Here is a 17,991-nt window from a genome sequence, read left to right on the forward strand (position 1 = left end):
GAAACACGCCGCGCGGCCTGCTCATTCTGACCGTCGGAGCTGACAATCTAAACGTGGCGTGATATCGATTATTCTGCTTCCGCGCTTTCTCCTCGGCTGTTATTTGTAAATTGCAGAAAAGCGGCAGAAAACCCCGAATAACGGACAGGAAAGTCAGGCGCTGGATACGCCGTCACCGGGCGCGCTGCAGATCAAACGCGGGAATAAAGCAATCAGAGCGACTTTCTGGAACATTCTGTCCGTAACGATTCACTCATCCGCTGATTGGAGACACGCTTCAACGCTACAGAGTATGACGGCGATATATACACAATAACACAGTGTACAGCGCCGCGGAGTATGACGGCGATATATAAATAATAATAACACACATTGTACAGCGCTGCGGAGTATGGCGGCGATATATAAATAATAATAACACACATTGTACAGCGCTGCGGAGTATGACGGCGATATATAAATAATAATAACACACATTGTACAGCGCTGCGGAGTATGGCGGCGATATATAAATAATAACACACATTGTACAGCGCTGCGGAGTATGACGGCGATATATAAATAATAATAACACATTGTACAGCGCTGCGGAGTATGACGGCGATATATAAATAATAATAACACACATTGTACAGCGCTGCGGAGTATGCCGGCGATATATAAATAATAATAATAACACATTGTACAGCGCTGCGGAGTATGACGGCGATATATAAATAATAATAACACACATTGTACAGCGCTGCGGAGTATGATGGCGATATATAAATAATAATAACACACATTGTACAGCACTGCGGAGTATGACGGCGATATATAAATAATAATAATAACACACATTGTACAGCGCTGCGGAGTATGACGGCGATATATAAATAATAATAATAACACACATTGTACAGCGCTGCGGAGTATGACGGCGATATATAAATAATAATAACACGTTGTACAGCGCTGCGGAGTATGCCGGCGATATATAAATAATAATAACACACATTGTACAGCGCTGCGGAGTATGCCGGCGATATATAAATAATAATAATAACACATTGTACAGCGCTGCGGAGTATGACGGCGATATATAAATAATAATAACACATTGTACAGCGCTGCGGAGTATGACGGCGATATATAAATAATAATAACACATTGTACAGCGCTGCGGAGTATGACGGCGATATATAAATAATAATAACACACATTGTACAGCGCTGCGGAGTATGGCGGCGATATATAAATAATAATAACACATTGTACAGCGCTGCGGAGTATGACGGCGATATATAAATAATAATAATAACACATTGTACAGCGCTGCGGAGTATGACGGCGATATATAAATAATAATAATAACACATTGTACAGCGCTGCGGAGTATAACGGCGATATATAAATAATAATAACACATTGTACAGCGCTGCGGAGTATGACGGCGATATATAAATAATAATAACACACATTGTACAGCGCTGCGGAGTATGACGGCGATATATAAATAATAATAACACACATTGTACAGCGCTGCGGAGTATGACGGCGATATATAAATAATAATAACACACATTGTACAGCGCTGCGGAGTATGACGGCGATATATAAATAATAATAATAACACACATTGTACAGCGCTGCGGAGTATGACGGCGATATATAAATAATAATAACACACATTGTACAGCGCTGCGGAGTATGACGGCGATATATAAATAATAATAACACACATTGTACAGCGCTGCGGAGTATGACGGCGATATATAAATAATAATAACACACATTGTACAGCGCTGCGGAGTATGACGGCGATATATAAATAATAATAATAACACATTGTACAGCGCTGCGGAGTATGACGGCGATATATAAATAATAATAATAACACACATTGTACAGCGCTGCGGAGTATGACGGCGATATATAAATAATAATAACACACATTGTACAGCGCTGCGGAGTATGACGGCGATATATAAATAATAATAACACACATTGTACAGCGCTGCGGAGTATGACGGCGATATATAAATAATAATTAATAACACATTGTACAGCGCTGCGGAGTATGACGGCGATATATAAATAATAATAACACATTGTACAGCGCTGCGGAGTATGACGGCGATATATAAATAATAATAATAACACATTGTACAGCGCTGCGGAGTATGACGGCGATATATAAATAATAATAATAACACATTGTACAGCGCTGCGGAGTATGACGGCGATATATAAATAATAATAACACATTGTACAGCGCTGCGGAGTATGACGGCGATATATAAATAATAATAACACACATTGTACAGCGCTGCGGAGTATGACGGCGATATATAAATAATAATAACACACATTGTACAGCGCTGCGGAGTATGACGGCGATATATAAATAATAATAACACACATTGTACAGCGCTGCGGAGTATGACGGCGATATATAAATAATAATAACACATTGTACAGCGCTGCGGAGTATGACGGCGATATATAAATAATAATAACACACATTGTACAGCGCTGCGGAGTATGACGGCGATATATAAATAATAATAATAACACACATTGTACAGCGCTGCGGAGTATGACGGCGATATATAAATAATAATAACACACATTGTACAGCGCTGCGGAGTATGACGGCGATATATAAATAATAATAACACACATTGTACAGCGCTGCGGAGTATGACGGCGATATATAAATAATAATAACACATTGTACAGCGCTGCGGAGTATGTCGGCGATATATAAATAATAATAACACATTGTACAGCGCTGCGGAGTATGACGGCGATATATAAATAATAATAATAACACACATTGTACAGCGCTGCGGAGTATGACAGCGATATATAAATAATAATAACACACATTGTACAGCGCTGCGGAGTATGACGGCGATATATAAATAATAATAACACATTGTACAGCGCTGCGGAGTATGACGGCGATATATAAATAATAACACACATTGTACAGCGCTGCGGAGTATGACGGCGATATATAAATAATAATAACACATTGTACAGCGCTGCGGAGTATGACGGCGATATATAAATAATAATAATAACACATTGTACAGCGCTGCGGAGTATGACGGCGATATATAAATAATAATAATAACACATTGTACAGCGCTGCGGAGTATGACGGCGATATATAAATAATAATAACACACATTGTACAGCGCTGCGGAGTATGACGGCGATATATAAATAATAATAACACACATTGTACAGCGCTGCGGAGTATGACGGTGATATATAAATAATAATAATAACACATTGTACAGCGCTGCGGAGTATGACGGTGATATATAAATAATAACACATTGTACAGCGCTGCGGAGTATGACGGCGATATATAAATAATAATAATAACACATTGTACAGCGCTGCGGAGTATGACGGCGATATATAAATAATAATAACACACATTGTACAGCGCTGCGGAGTATGACGGCGATATATAAATAATAATAATAACACATTGTACTGCGCTGCGGAGTATGACGGCGATATATAAATAATAATAACACATTGTACAGCGCTGCGGAGTATGCCGGCGATATATAAATAATAATAATAACACATTGTACAGCGCTGCGGAGTATGACGGCGATATATAAATAATAATAACACATTGTACAGCGCTGCGGAGTATGACGGCGATATATAAATAATAATAACACACATTGTACAGCGCTGCGGAGTATGACGGCGATATATAAATAATAATAATAACACACATTGTACAGCGCTGCGGAGTATGACGGCGATATATAAATAATAATAACACACATTGTACAGCGCTGCGGAGTATGACGGCGATATATAAATAATAATAACACACATTGTACAGCGCTGCGGAGTATGACGGCGATATATAAATAATAATAACACACATTGTACAGCGCTGCGGAGTATGACGGCGATATATAAATAATAACACACATTATACAGCGCTGCGGAGTATGACGGCGATATATAAATAATAATAACACACATTGTACAGCGCTGCGGAGTATGACGGCGATATATAAATAATAACACACATTATACAGCGCTGCGGAGTATGACGGCGATATATAAATAATAATAATAACACACATTGTACAGCGCTGCGGAGTATGACGGCGATATATAAATAATAATAACACATTGTACAGCGCTGCGGAGTATGACGGCGATATATATATATATATATAATAATAACACATTGTACAGCGCTGTGGAGTATGACGGCGATATATAAATAATAATAACACACATTGTACAGCGCTGCGGAGTATGACGGCGATATATAAATAATAATAACACACATTGTACAGCGCTGCGGAGTATGACGGCGATATATAAATAATAATAACACACATTGTACAGCGCTGCGGAGTATGTCGGCGATATATAAATAATAATAACACACATTGTACAGCGCTGCGGAGTATGACGGCGATATATAAATAATAATAACACACGTTGTACAGCGCTGCGGAGTATGACGGTGATATATAATTAATAATAACACATTGTACAGCGCTGCGGAGTATGACGGCGATATATAAATAATAATAATAACACACATTGTACAGCGCTGCGGAGTATGACGGCGATATATAAATAATAATAACACATTGTACAGCGCTGCGGAGTATGACGGCGATATATAAATAATAATAACACACATTGTACAGCGCTGCGGAGTATGACGGCGATATATAAATAATAATAATAACACATTGTACAGCGCTGCGGAGTATGACGGCGATATATAAATAATAATAACACATTGTACAGCGCTGCGGAGTATGACGGCGATATATAAATAATAATAACACACATTGTACAGCGCTGCGGAGTATGACGGCGATATATAAATAATAATAACACACATTGTACAGCGCTGCGGAGTATGACGGCGATATATAAATAATAATAACACATTGTACAGCGCTGCGGAGTATGACGGCGATATATAAATAATAATAATAATAACACATTGTACAGCGCTGCGGAGTATGATGGCGATATATAAATAATAACACGTTGTACAGCGCTGCGGAGTATGATGGCGATATATAAATAATAATAACACATTGTACAGCGCTGCGGAGTATGACGGCGATATATAAATAATAATAACACACATTGTACAGCGCTGCGGAGTATGACGGCGATATATAAATAATAATAACACACATTGTACAGCGCTGCGGAGTATGACGGCGATATATAAATAATAATAACACACATTGTACAGCGCTGCGGAGTATGACGGCGATATATAAATAATAATAACACACGTTGTACAGCGCTGCGGAGTATGACGGTGATATATAATTAATAATAACACATTGTACAGCGCTGCGGAGTATGACGGCGATATATAAATAATAATAATAACACACATTGTACAGCGCTGCGGAGTATGACGGCGATATATAAATAATAATAACACATTGTACAGCGCTGCGGAGTATGACGGCGATATATAAATAATAATAACACACATTGTACAGCGCTGCGGAGTATGACGGCGATATATAAATAATAATAATAACACATTGTACAGCGCTGCGGAGTATGACGGCGATATATAAATAATAATAACACATTGTACAGCGCTGCGGAGTATGACGGCGATATATAAATAATAATAACACACATTGTACAGCGCTGCGGAGTATGCCGGCGATATATAAATAATAACAACACACATTGTACAGCGCTGCGGAGTATGACGGCGATATATAAATAATAATAATAACACATTGTACAGCGCTGCGGAGTATGACGGCGATATATAAATAATAACAACACACATTGTACAGCGCTGCGGAGTATGACGGCGATATATAAATAATAATAATAACACAGTGTACAGCGCTGCGGAGTATGACGGCGATATATAAATAATAATAATAACACATTGTACAGCGCTGCGGAGTATGACGGCGATATATAAATAATAATAACACATTGTACAGCGCTGCGGAGTATGACGGCGATATATAAATAATAATAATAACACATTGTACAGCGCTGCGGAGTATGACGGCGATATATAAATAATAATAATAACACATTGTACAGCGCTGCGGAGTATGATGGCGATATATAAATAATAATAATAACACATTGTACAGCGCTGCGGAGTATGACGGCGATATATAAATAATAATAATAACACACATTGTACAGCGCTGCGGAGTATGACGGCGATATATAAATAATAATAACACATTGTACAGCGCTGCGGAGTATGACGGCGATATATAAATAATAACACATTGTACAGCGCTGCGGAGTATGACGGCGATATATAAATAATAATAACACACATTGTACAGCGCTGCGGAGTATGACGGCGATATATAAATAATAACACACATTGTACAGCGCTGCGGAGTATGACGGCGATATATAAATAATAATAACACATTGTACAGCGCTGCGGAGTATGACGGCGATATATAAATAATAATAACACATTGTACAGCGCTGCGGAGTATGACGGCGATATATAAATAATAACACATTGTACAGCGCTGCGGAGTATGACGGCGATATATAAATAATAATAACACACATTGTACAGCGCTGCGGAGTATGACGGCGATATATAAATAATAATAACACATTGTACAGCGCTGCGGAGTATGCCGGCGATATATAAATAATAATAATAAGCGGGGATTTATTTTCTGGCCGCGGATGTTTTTTTGGGTTTCATGACATTTTTTCTCTATTATTTGCCCGATCCGCGCCGTTTATTTCTTTATAATATTCGCTCTTCGCCAGTTACTGAGTATTACAAATAACACCCTCAGCCGCTGTCACTCGCTCGGCCCCTCGCTGCACACTCACACTCACACTCAGCGGCACTCCTTGCCCTTGTGAACTTGCTGAAAAGAGAGTGAAAAGTATCAGCGACTCCTAAAAGCTGTCAGAAAGGGCCAGAAAGGGCCGGCCGTCAGAAAGGGCCAGGGGGGCCGATGGAGCTGAAGACGCGGATTGATAGACTCCGCCGGCCATTGTCTGCAGTTCATTGAAAGAGTCTCTATAAGCGGCTGTCACAGGTAGGAAGCTGAAGCAGATCATTCCCAGCCTATGCTTCATCGCCCCCCTATAGACCCCCTATAGACCCCCACTCACGGCTCTGAAAGCTCAATGAACTCCCACTCCGCTCCACAAACCTTTTCTCCCACTCAATTTTCCGGGGATGTGAGCAGCTGACAGCCGCCGTCTTTAGAAGAGCCCAGAAGAAATGCCCCGGTGGAATTTGCCCCCTCTGTGGGTGAAGCTCCAGCTTCCCCGCTTTTGTTGGAAATCCGATGTTTTTGCTGATTTCGGTCGCTCAGTTAATCACAGATTCCCGCCACACAGGAGACGATCTGCCGGCCGGCGCGCTAAAACAAAAAGACCCCGGGGGGCTCGTTAGGCGAGGAGCCGAGATATTCAAATCCTTTAAGCGCCATGGATACTAACCAAAGCCCCCGGATACTCACACTAATTCCCTACATAACTATTACTTGGAAGTGATGTGAGCGAAGGCGTGCGCGAGCCGGTACACTCTGACCCAATCACGGTGTAGCAGGAGGCTTTGGAGGCAGCGCCGGGGCTCGCCGAGTGGCTGAGGGTTTTGGGAGCAGCTTCCGGCCCGGGGCAAGTAAAGCTGCCTTGCTGACTCAGTCTACGTGCCACGGCGCCCCCAGCAGCCTCATAGAAAGAGATAAGAGCCGCCGGGCCACCTGAACCCCTCAGTCCTTAGGTGGTCGTCGTCTTATTGGATGGATTTCTGCCTGTCCTGTTCATGCTTCATTTCCTTCATTGGATTAACCTCGACCACCTCTGTTGGAAGGCAGTTCCACCTATCTACCCACCCTCTTATTATCTCCAACACTCTCGGCCCTGGTGCCATAGAGTGATGAGAATTCCTCCACCAGCCGGTGTCTCGATGCGTGGCGCTCAGTAATGATGTCACCCGTTGTTTCTGCCGCCCGCGGGACAGGAGAGCCCCGGTCCTTGGCGGCCATGATCTGTTGGCTCATGTTTGTGCGAGCTCTGTGGAGACGCCGCCAACATGTACCGCCGGATCCCCCGGAACTATCCCCGGAATCGCTAAACAGAGCGTCTCAGGGAAGCGAGCGGAAAGCGATGGGGAAAAGGCTTTATTATTAACGGAATCCATTTTTATTTCGAGGGACAGCCGGCCCGCCGCCGTGTTTGTAACGGAACCCATCCCCGGCACACACGGGGTTAAAGACCATTGTTTGGATTGATGCTCGGCTTCTGTGACACAAACCAGATAAACTCCAGTCCCCGCACCACAATCCGCACACAAAAGCACATTGTTTCCGCCCCGGGGAGCGCTTCGTTAAGCGAGCGCGTCCCCGCGTGATTGACAGTATCTGTGGAAGGCAATGAACTCCCGTCCGGCGCGGCCTTTGTGCTCCTGTGTAAAGTTGTCCGGCTGTGACCTTTCCATCTGTTCCGGCTAATCTGAAAGTCATTTAGACCTCGCCTCCCCATTCATCGCAAACACAGGACCCTCCGACTTAACACTCAGCGGAGAAGCCGTCGGGACGTCAGCCGCGCAGGATTTTCTCTATTATGATTTAGTAAAGAAAGTGTTGTTGGTGACATACGGAGAGAAATGTGCGCGCAAACGGAACGACATGACAGCACTTAACTCCCGACACAGAGAAGCCGCGGATAACACGGGACCTTCCGTTATTATATATGCAGAGCATCACAGAGAATAAACGGTTAATAAGATTGTCCTCTAAGGGCAGACTAGGCGGCCATTTGGATTTTTTATTCTGCCGCCATTATCCGTGTTTGTAGTAAAAACGTCAAAGCCCTAGCTAGCTTGAATGGAGGCAAGAATGGAAAATTGTGCCCCCCAGCTATTTTTTTACAGAGGCTATTTTAATTACACTGTCCTTACACACACCTGTCCATAAACACGCATATACACATACACTGCCCTTACACACACCTGTCCATACACTGCCCTTACACACACCTGTCCATAAACACGCATATACACATACACTGCCCTTACACACACCTGTCCATACACATACACTGCCCTTACACACACCTGTCCATAAACACGCATATACACATACACTGCCCTTACACACACCTGTACATACACTGCCCTTACACACACCTGTCCATAAACACGCATATACACATACACTGCCCTTACACACACCTGTCTATACACATACACTGCCCTTACACACACCTGTCCATACACATACACTGCCCTTACACACACCTGTCCATAAACACGCATATACACATACACTGCCCTTACACACACCTGTACATACACTGCCCTTACACACACCTGTCCATAAACACGCATATACACATACACTGCCCTTACACACACCTGTACATACACTGCCCTTACACACACCTGTCCATAAACACGCATATACACATACACTGCCCTTACACACACCTGTCTATACACATACACTGCCCTTACACACACCTGTCCATAAACACGCATATACACATACACTGCCCTTACACACACCTGTACATACACTGCCCTTACACACACCTGTCCATAAACACGCATATACACATAAACTGCCCTTACACACACCTGTCCATACACATACACTGCCCTTACACACACCTGTCCATAAACACGCATATACACATACACTGCCCTAACACACACCTGTCCATACACATACACTGCCCTTACACACACCTGTCCATAAACACGCATATACACATACACTGCCCTTACACACACCTGTCCATACACATACACTGCCCTTACACACACCTGTCCATAAGCACGCATATACACATACACTGCCCTTACACACACCTGTCCATAAACACACATATACACATACACTGCCCTTACACACACCTGTCCATAAACACACATATACACATACACTGCCCTTACACACACCTGTCCATAAACACACATATACACATACACTGCCCTTACACACACCTGTCCATAAACACACATATACACATATGCTGCCCTTACACACACATAGACACATACACACACCTGCCCGTGCAAACTGCCTTTACACACACCTGTCCATACACACACAAGCTTACAAACACACACACATATACACACACACGGCCCTTACACCCCTTTCTCCCCATCTCTTACCTTTCTCACCTTCCATCCTCCATCCAATTTTGGGAGCGCTGGGTCTGTCACTCCAGGCCTCTGCTTTACTGCTCCCTCATCACTACGCGCCGGCTATTGATGCAGAGCGCAGGGATGATGTCATATCTCGCGGTCTCCATCATCATTTGCCGGCGCGTAGTGATTAGGGAGCTCGGAAGCCGGGGTCTGAAGTCCTGGAGGCTGCAGCTACTGATTGGACGCCCACCCTGGGCTGGGCTCCGAGCCTTTTGGGTTTAGGGACTGCTGATGGACCTGCTTGAACTGAGGCCCGGATTGGCCTTTGGGCAGAGGGGTAAATAACCGGTGGACGTCTGCCACATCCCGGCCCCGGTTGGACCCCAATGGCTGCCGGAAACACCGACGTTACGTTATCCCCCGGCAGCAGAGTGGGAGAGAACGTCTAAACCCCGCGGCCAACGAGCTGATTCGCTGAGCGAGACGCCCATCTTTAAACGACGAATCGCTGAGAGATCCCAAAAAACTGACGGCAAGAATCACAATGCTAGAAATCCCAATGTGTTTGGGGATCCCCGCTGGGGACCAGAGCACTGTACGGACTACACTCTCTTCTGTAATCTGTACTGGTTGTTGTGGGCAGGCATTTGCTGCTCTGTAACTAGTTACCCCCTTTAACCGAGCTGCAGGGAGGGGGCAGATTGAGGGCCGCTACATTCTATCCTTTGCTTTTGTTATCAGGAATGACCCCGGGGCCTCGGGGCAGAGGGGAAGCTTAACCAAATCTCACATCAAGGAAGGATTTTCAATTTATTCCGAGGATTTGTGCCGCGCAGGCTGCCGGCGCCGAGTGAGACGAAACAAAGCCTCGGCTATCTCCCTACAATAATTATCTCCAGCCTCCGCGTGCCGGTGAGGCAAATACACCCCTACTGCCCCGTTACCCCAAAACTCACAGGAGTATTAAAGAGATAATTATCTCCAAACTTGTGAATATACGAGATGCTGATAATTATCTCCAAATCAATAAATATACGAGATCCTGATAATTATCTCCAAACTTATAAATATATGAGATCCAGATAATTATCTCCAAATCTATAAATATACGAGATCCTGATAATTATCTCCAAATCTATAAATATATGAGATCCTGATAATTATCTCCAAACGTATAAATATATGAGATCCTGATAATTATCTCCAAACTTATAAATATATGAGATCCAGATAATTATCTCCAAATCTATAAATATATGAGATCCAGATAATTAAATCCAAATCTATAAATATATGAGATCCTGATAATTATCTCCAAATCTATAAATATATGAGATCCAGATAATTATCTCCAAATCTATAAATATATGAGATCCAGATAATTATCTCCAAATCTATAAATATATGAGATCCTGATAATTATCTCCAAACTTATAAATATATGAGATCCAGATAATTATCTCCAAATCTATAAATATATGAGATCCAGATAATTATCTCCAAATCTATAAATATATGAGATCCTGATAATTATCTCCAAATCTATAAATATATGAGATCCTGATAATTATCTCCAAATCTATAAATATATGAGATCCTGATAATTATCTCCAAATCTATAAATATATGAGATCCTGATAATTATCTCCAAACTTATAAATATATGAGATCCTGATAATTATCTCCAAATCAATAAATATACGAGATCCTGATAATTATCTCCAAACGTATAAATATATGAGATCCAGATAATTATCTCCAAATCTATAAATATATGAGATCCAGATAATTATCTCCAAATCTATAAATATATGAGATCCAGATAATTATCTCCAAATCTATAAATATATGAGATCCTGATAATTATCTCCAAATCTATAAATATATGAGATCCAGATAATTATCTCCAAATCTATAAATATATGAGATCCTGATAATTATCTCCAAATCTATAAATATATGAGATCCTGATAATTATCTCCAAATCTATAAATATATGAGATCCTGATAATTATCTCCAAATCTATAAATATATGAGATCCTGATAATTATCTCCAAATCTATAAATATATGAGATCCTGATAATTATCTCCAAATCTATAAAAATATGAGATCCTGATAATTATCTCCAAATCTATAAATATATGAGATCCAGATAATTATCTCCAAATCTATAAATATATGAGATCCTGATAATTATCTCCAAAGTTATAAATATATGAGAGCCTGATAATTATCTCCAAACTTGTGAATATACGAGATGCTGATAATTATCTCCAAATCTATAAATATATGAGATCCTGATAATTATCTCCAAACTTATAAATATATGAGATCCTGATAATTATCTCCAAATCAATAAATATACGAGATCCTGATAATTATCTCCAAACGTATAAATATATGAGATCCAGATAATTATCTCCAAATCTATAAATATACGAGATCCTGATAATTATCTCCAAACGTATAAATATATGAGATCCAGATAATTATCTCCAAATCTATAAATATATGAGATCCTGATAATTATCTCCAAATCTATAAATATATGAGATCCAGATAATTATCTCCAAATCTATAAATATATGAGATCCTGATAATTATCTCCAAATCTATAAATATATGAGATCCTGATAATTATCTCCAAACTTATAAATATATGAGATCCTGATAATTATCTCCAAATCTATAAATATATGAGATCCTGATAATTATCTCCAAATCTATAAATATATGAGATCCTGATAATTATCTCCAAATCTATAAATATATGAGATCCTGATAATTATCTCCAAATCTATAAAAATATGAGATCCTGATAATTATCTCCAAATCTATAAATATATGAGATCCAGATAATTATCTCCAAATCTATAAATATATGAGATCCTGATAATTATCTCCAAAGTTATAAATATATGAGAGCCTGATAATTATCTCCAAACTTGTGAATATACGAGATGCTGATAATCTCCAAATCTATAAATATATGAGATCCTGATAATTATCTCCAAATCTATAAATATATGAGATCCTGATAATTATCTCCAAAGTTATAAATGTATGAGATCCTGATAATTATCTCCAAACGTATAAATATATGAGAGACCCTAATAATTATATAAAGTTTTTATAGGAAAGAAATGGGTGGGGCATAGACAAAGGGTGGGTGGAGCCAATATTGGGAGGGACACCCATGCCCTTACAATAATACATCAAACCCGCTCCGCCCCGCAGTCATTATTTACTAAATGCCGGGGGGCCATCGCACTGGGACCCGGGACCCCCCCACACGACTTCGGGGTTAATGAGCGGGGGGCGCGGAGGCGAATGTCGTCTGTCAGGAGCCCACGTTCCCCGTTTTCAAGTGCAAAGCAACCTGCGTATGAATATTTGAGAGACAATAAAAGGACGCGCAGCACCGCAGCGACCCCCCCGGCCCCCGCCGGCCCCCACTCACAGCCTCGCAGCCATGAATACCTCCAAATCCCAAACGAAACTTTTAATCTGCTCCCTGCATTCAGCACAAAGCGGGGGGGGGGGGGGTTGGCGCTCGGGGGGCTCTCCTTCCACCCCCCCAAAGCCTTTGTGGGGTTTGTGGTGCGGAGACCGGGGGTCTCGCTCTGTGAAAAGCAGCACTGGGGGTCCTCACTCCCGGAGCCGCTGATGGCGCCCGATTTATCTGCTTTTCAGGTTTTTCCCTATTTCTAGCTTTTCCGTTAGTTCTCGGAATCCAACCGGTTAGTAGACGCGTCACCAGTACCGCTGGGTTTTTAGTCCAGTACCGCTGGGTTTTTAGTCCAGTACCGCTGGGTTTTTGTCCCAGTACCGCTGGGTTTTTAGTCCAGTACCGCTGGGTTTTTTAGGCCAGTACCGCTGGGTTTTTAGCCCAGTACCGCTGGGTTTTTGTCCCAGTACCGCTGGGTTTTTGTCCCAGTACCGCTGGGTTTTTGGTCCAGTACCGCTGGGTTTTTTAGGCCAGTACCGCTGGGTTTTTAGCCCAGTACCGCTGGGTTTTTGTCCCAGTACCGCTGGGTTTTTGTCCCAGTACCGCTGGGTTTTTAGTCCAGTACCGCTGGGTTTTTAGTCCAGTACCGCTGGGTTTTTAGTCCAGTACCGCTGGGTTTTTAGTCCAGTACCGCTGGGTTTTTTAGGCCAGTACCGCTGGGTTTTTAGCCCAGTACCGCTGGGTTTTTGTCCCAGTACCGCTGGGTTTTTGTCCCAGTACCGCTGGGTTTTTGGTCCAGTACCGCTGGGTTTTTTAGGCCAGTACCGCTGGGTTTTTAGCCCAGTACCGCTGGGTTTTTGTCCCAGTACCGCTGGGTTTTTGTCCCAGTACCGCTGGGTTTTTAGTCCAGTACCGCTGGGTTTTTAGTCCAGTACCGCTGGGTTTTTAGTCCAGTACCGCTGGGTTTTTAGTCCAGTACCGCTGGGTTTTTGTCCCAGTACCGCTGGGTTTTTAGTCCAGTACCGCTGGGTTTTTTAGGCCAGTACCGCTGGGTTTTTAGCCCAGTACCGCTGGGTTTTTGTCCCAGTACCGCTGGGTTTTTGTCCCAGTACCGCTGGGTTTTTGGTCCAGTACCGCTGGGTTTTTTAGGCCAGTACCGCTGGGTTTTTAGCCCAGTACCGCTGGGTTTTTGTCCCAGTACCGCTGGGTTTTTGTCCCAGTACCGCTGGGTTTTTGGTCCAGTACCGCTGGGTTTTTGTCCCAGTACCACTGGGTTTTTAGTCCAGTACCGCTGGGTTTTTAGTCCAGTACCGCTGGGTTTTTGTCCCAGTACCGCTGGGTTTTTAGTCCAGTACCGCTGGGTTTTTTAGGCCAGTACCGCTGGGTTTTTAGCCCAGTACCGCTGGGTTTTTGTCCCAGTACCGCTGGGTTTTTGTCCCAGTACCGCTGGGTTTTTGGTCCAGTACCGCTGGGTTTTTAGTCCAGTACCGCTGGGTTTTTGTCCCAGTACAGCTGGGTTTTAAGTCCAGTACCGCTGGGTTTTTAGTCCAGTACCACTGGGTTTTTGTCCCAGTACCACTGGGTTTTTGTCCCAGTACCGCTGGGTTTTTGTCCCAGTACCGCTGGGTTTTTAGTCCAGTACCGCTGGGTTTTTGTCCCAGTACTGCTGGGTTTTTGGTCCAGTACCGCTGGGTTTCTAGTCCAGTACCGCTGGGTTTCTAGTCCAGTACCGCTGGGTTTTTGTCCCAGTACCGCTGGGTTTTTGGTCCAGTACCGCTGGGTTTTTAGTCCAGTACCGCTGGGTTTTTAGTCCAGTACCGCTGGGTTTTTAGTCCAGTACCGCTGGGTTTTTGTCCCAGTACCGCTGGGTTTTTGTCCCAGTACCGCTGGGTTTTTGGTCCAGTACCGCTGGGTTTTTGTCCCAGTACCACTGGGTTTTTAGTCCAGTACCGCTGGGTTTTTAGTCCAGTACCGCTGGGTTTTTGTCCCAGTACCGCTGGGTTTTTAGTCCAGTACCGCTGGGTTTTTTAGGCCAGTACCGCTGGGTTTTTAGCCCAGTACCGCTGGGTTTTTGTCCCAGTACCGCTGGGTTTTTGTCCCAGTACCGCTGGGTTTTTGGTCCAGTACCGCTGGGTTTTTAGTCCAGTACCGCTGGGTTTTTGTCCCAGTACAGCTGGGTTTTAAGTCCAGTACCGCTGGGTTTTTAGTCCAGTACCACTGGGTTTTTGTCCCAGTACCACTGGGTTTTTGTCCCAGTACCGCTGGGTTTTTGTCCCAGTACCGCTGGGTTTTTGTCCCAGTACTGCTGGGTTTTTGGTCCAGTACCGCTGGGTTTCTAGTCCAGTACCGCTGGGTTTCTAGTCCAGTACCGCTGGGTTTTTGTCCCAGTACCGCTGGGTTTTTGGTCCAGTACCGCTGGGTTTTTAGTCCAGTACCGCTGGGTTTTTAGTCCAGTACCGCTGGGTTTTTGTCCCAGTACCGCTGGGTTTTTGGCCGAGTCGTGACGTTTCTGTTGCGGGGAAGGACGGGGTTCTGAGTCTCCGTCTCTCTGTTATTTGCCCGGGATGGTGGCTGAGAAGTCCTTCTGTCTGAGATACGCGACGATCCCAACAGAGACAGCGGAGCGGTACAAGCTTCCCGGGCCGGGACTCCTGTCTTATTTTCACAAACCATGGGGCAGGGCCGCCACTTCATTCTGCAGGGGCCCCAGCATCCGGCTTCATTGCTCTAGGTCACTTCCAGTGATAAATGTGGCCCCCAAAGGGTATCCCACCAGAGCTGCCCACCACAAGGAATTCCCTGATGGAGCATAGAACAGATCCACCAGTGGAGTAAAAGATCCCTGCGAGCCTGGCGTTGCCGCCGAGTGGCTTTTATCCAACAGCACAGCTGCCCCCCAGCGTGTATTTTACCCCCACCGTGTATTTTACCCCCAGCGTGTATTTTACCCCCCGGCAGGTTTTTGGAACTTTCCTTGTAAGCGGGGGCTGGAGTTCGTTCTGCGGGGTCTCTCTCTTTTTCGGGGTTCCGTTGGGGTTTCTCGTCTTGGCCGCCACCCGGTTTCTGGTTCTTGTTGCCCCTGTGCGGGGCTTTCTCAGTGAGGGGAAGCGCGGTTGCCCCCACACAGCCCGTCCGGCTCTCTCTGTCATGCAAATGGCTCCTCGGCTGAGAGAGAAAATAGATTTCGGTGAGAATTAAATGTGAATCGAATGAGGCGAAGACGCCGTCCGGATCCGGCCCGCCTGACGAGATCCGAGGTGACATAAATACCGTGACTAAGTTCCAATCCAATTAGTCCGTCCCGTCACATGAATACGAGCCGAAGCCCAGCGGTCCGCGGCGTCCCTCCCGACAGACACAAGCCGGCCCCTCGCGGCCCACGCTTCGCCCAGCAGCCCGGCTCAAAGGGCCATTCGATGAGGTGATTTTCCTCTTTGTTTCCGGGGATTCAGGTCCCACAGATGAAAACCAAGCTTTTCTGCCTGCGATCCAAATCCTTCTATTTCCTCCCCAAATTTGGGCGGCTTAAGTCCATCGCACGACAATTAAAGAATATTAAACGCTGCGATTTATATGGAAATGGGGAGGGTTTGGGTGTTTTTTGGTTAACAGACCCCATATTGTTTGTTAAACGCGGCGTTTCTCTGCAAAGCCTTTCTTTGGGTCAGGATTTTGTAATTCGATTAACCAGCGCGAGCTCAACAAGCACAGATGAAGCCGCGGTTGCCGGATCGGTCGCCGGATCGCTCACGGCGCTGACGCCGCGTTCTCGCTGTAATTAGCCGCATTCCCGCAAATAAACTTTTCATTGTTAAAATAAGTGTTTTTGGTTATAGCGAAAAAAATGTCAACTTTAAAAACCAGCTTTTCCGGGCCCGATCCTCACGCTCCGGCCCCGGCCGCATATCCACGCCTTCCAAGCTGAAACTGAAGGGGTTAACGGGCGAGCGAAGTGACGGAGGGTTTCCGGCTGCCGCCATTGGCCGTGGCTTCACTTCTTGTTGAAGAAGCTCTTGGCCCCCAAATTGCTGAAGGGTCTCACTGTCTGAGCATCTCGGCCCGCGGTGGCCGGACCCCCGGAGATCCCCCCAGGAGAAGGGATGAACCGCGTCTCACGGACGGGAAACTTATTTTATCCCAAAAACCCAGAGCCGCCCGTAAATAAATAAAAAAAACATAAAAGTAGACTTTTTTTATAATTTTTTCTGATCATTTCTCAATAAGTGGAATTTCACAAATTACTTTACAGGAAAAATCGGAAGTTTCATAAATTCACTATTTGGTCGAATGAAATATGAGCCGCCGAAAAGGATGAAAATGACAATTCCGGAGATTTTCCGTTTCTTGTCTGTTTTTGGGAAAGTTCCTGATGTCCCTCGGCTTGGATTTATACCCG

Source organism: Spea bombifrons, chromosome 10 (genome assembly GCF_027358695.1).
Source record: "Spea bombifrons isolate aSpeBom1 chromosome 10, aSpeBom1.2.pri, whole genome shotgun sequence".
NCBI lineage: Eukaryota > Metazoa > Chordata > Amphibia > Anura > Pelobatidae > Spea > Spea bombifrons.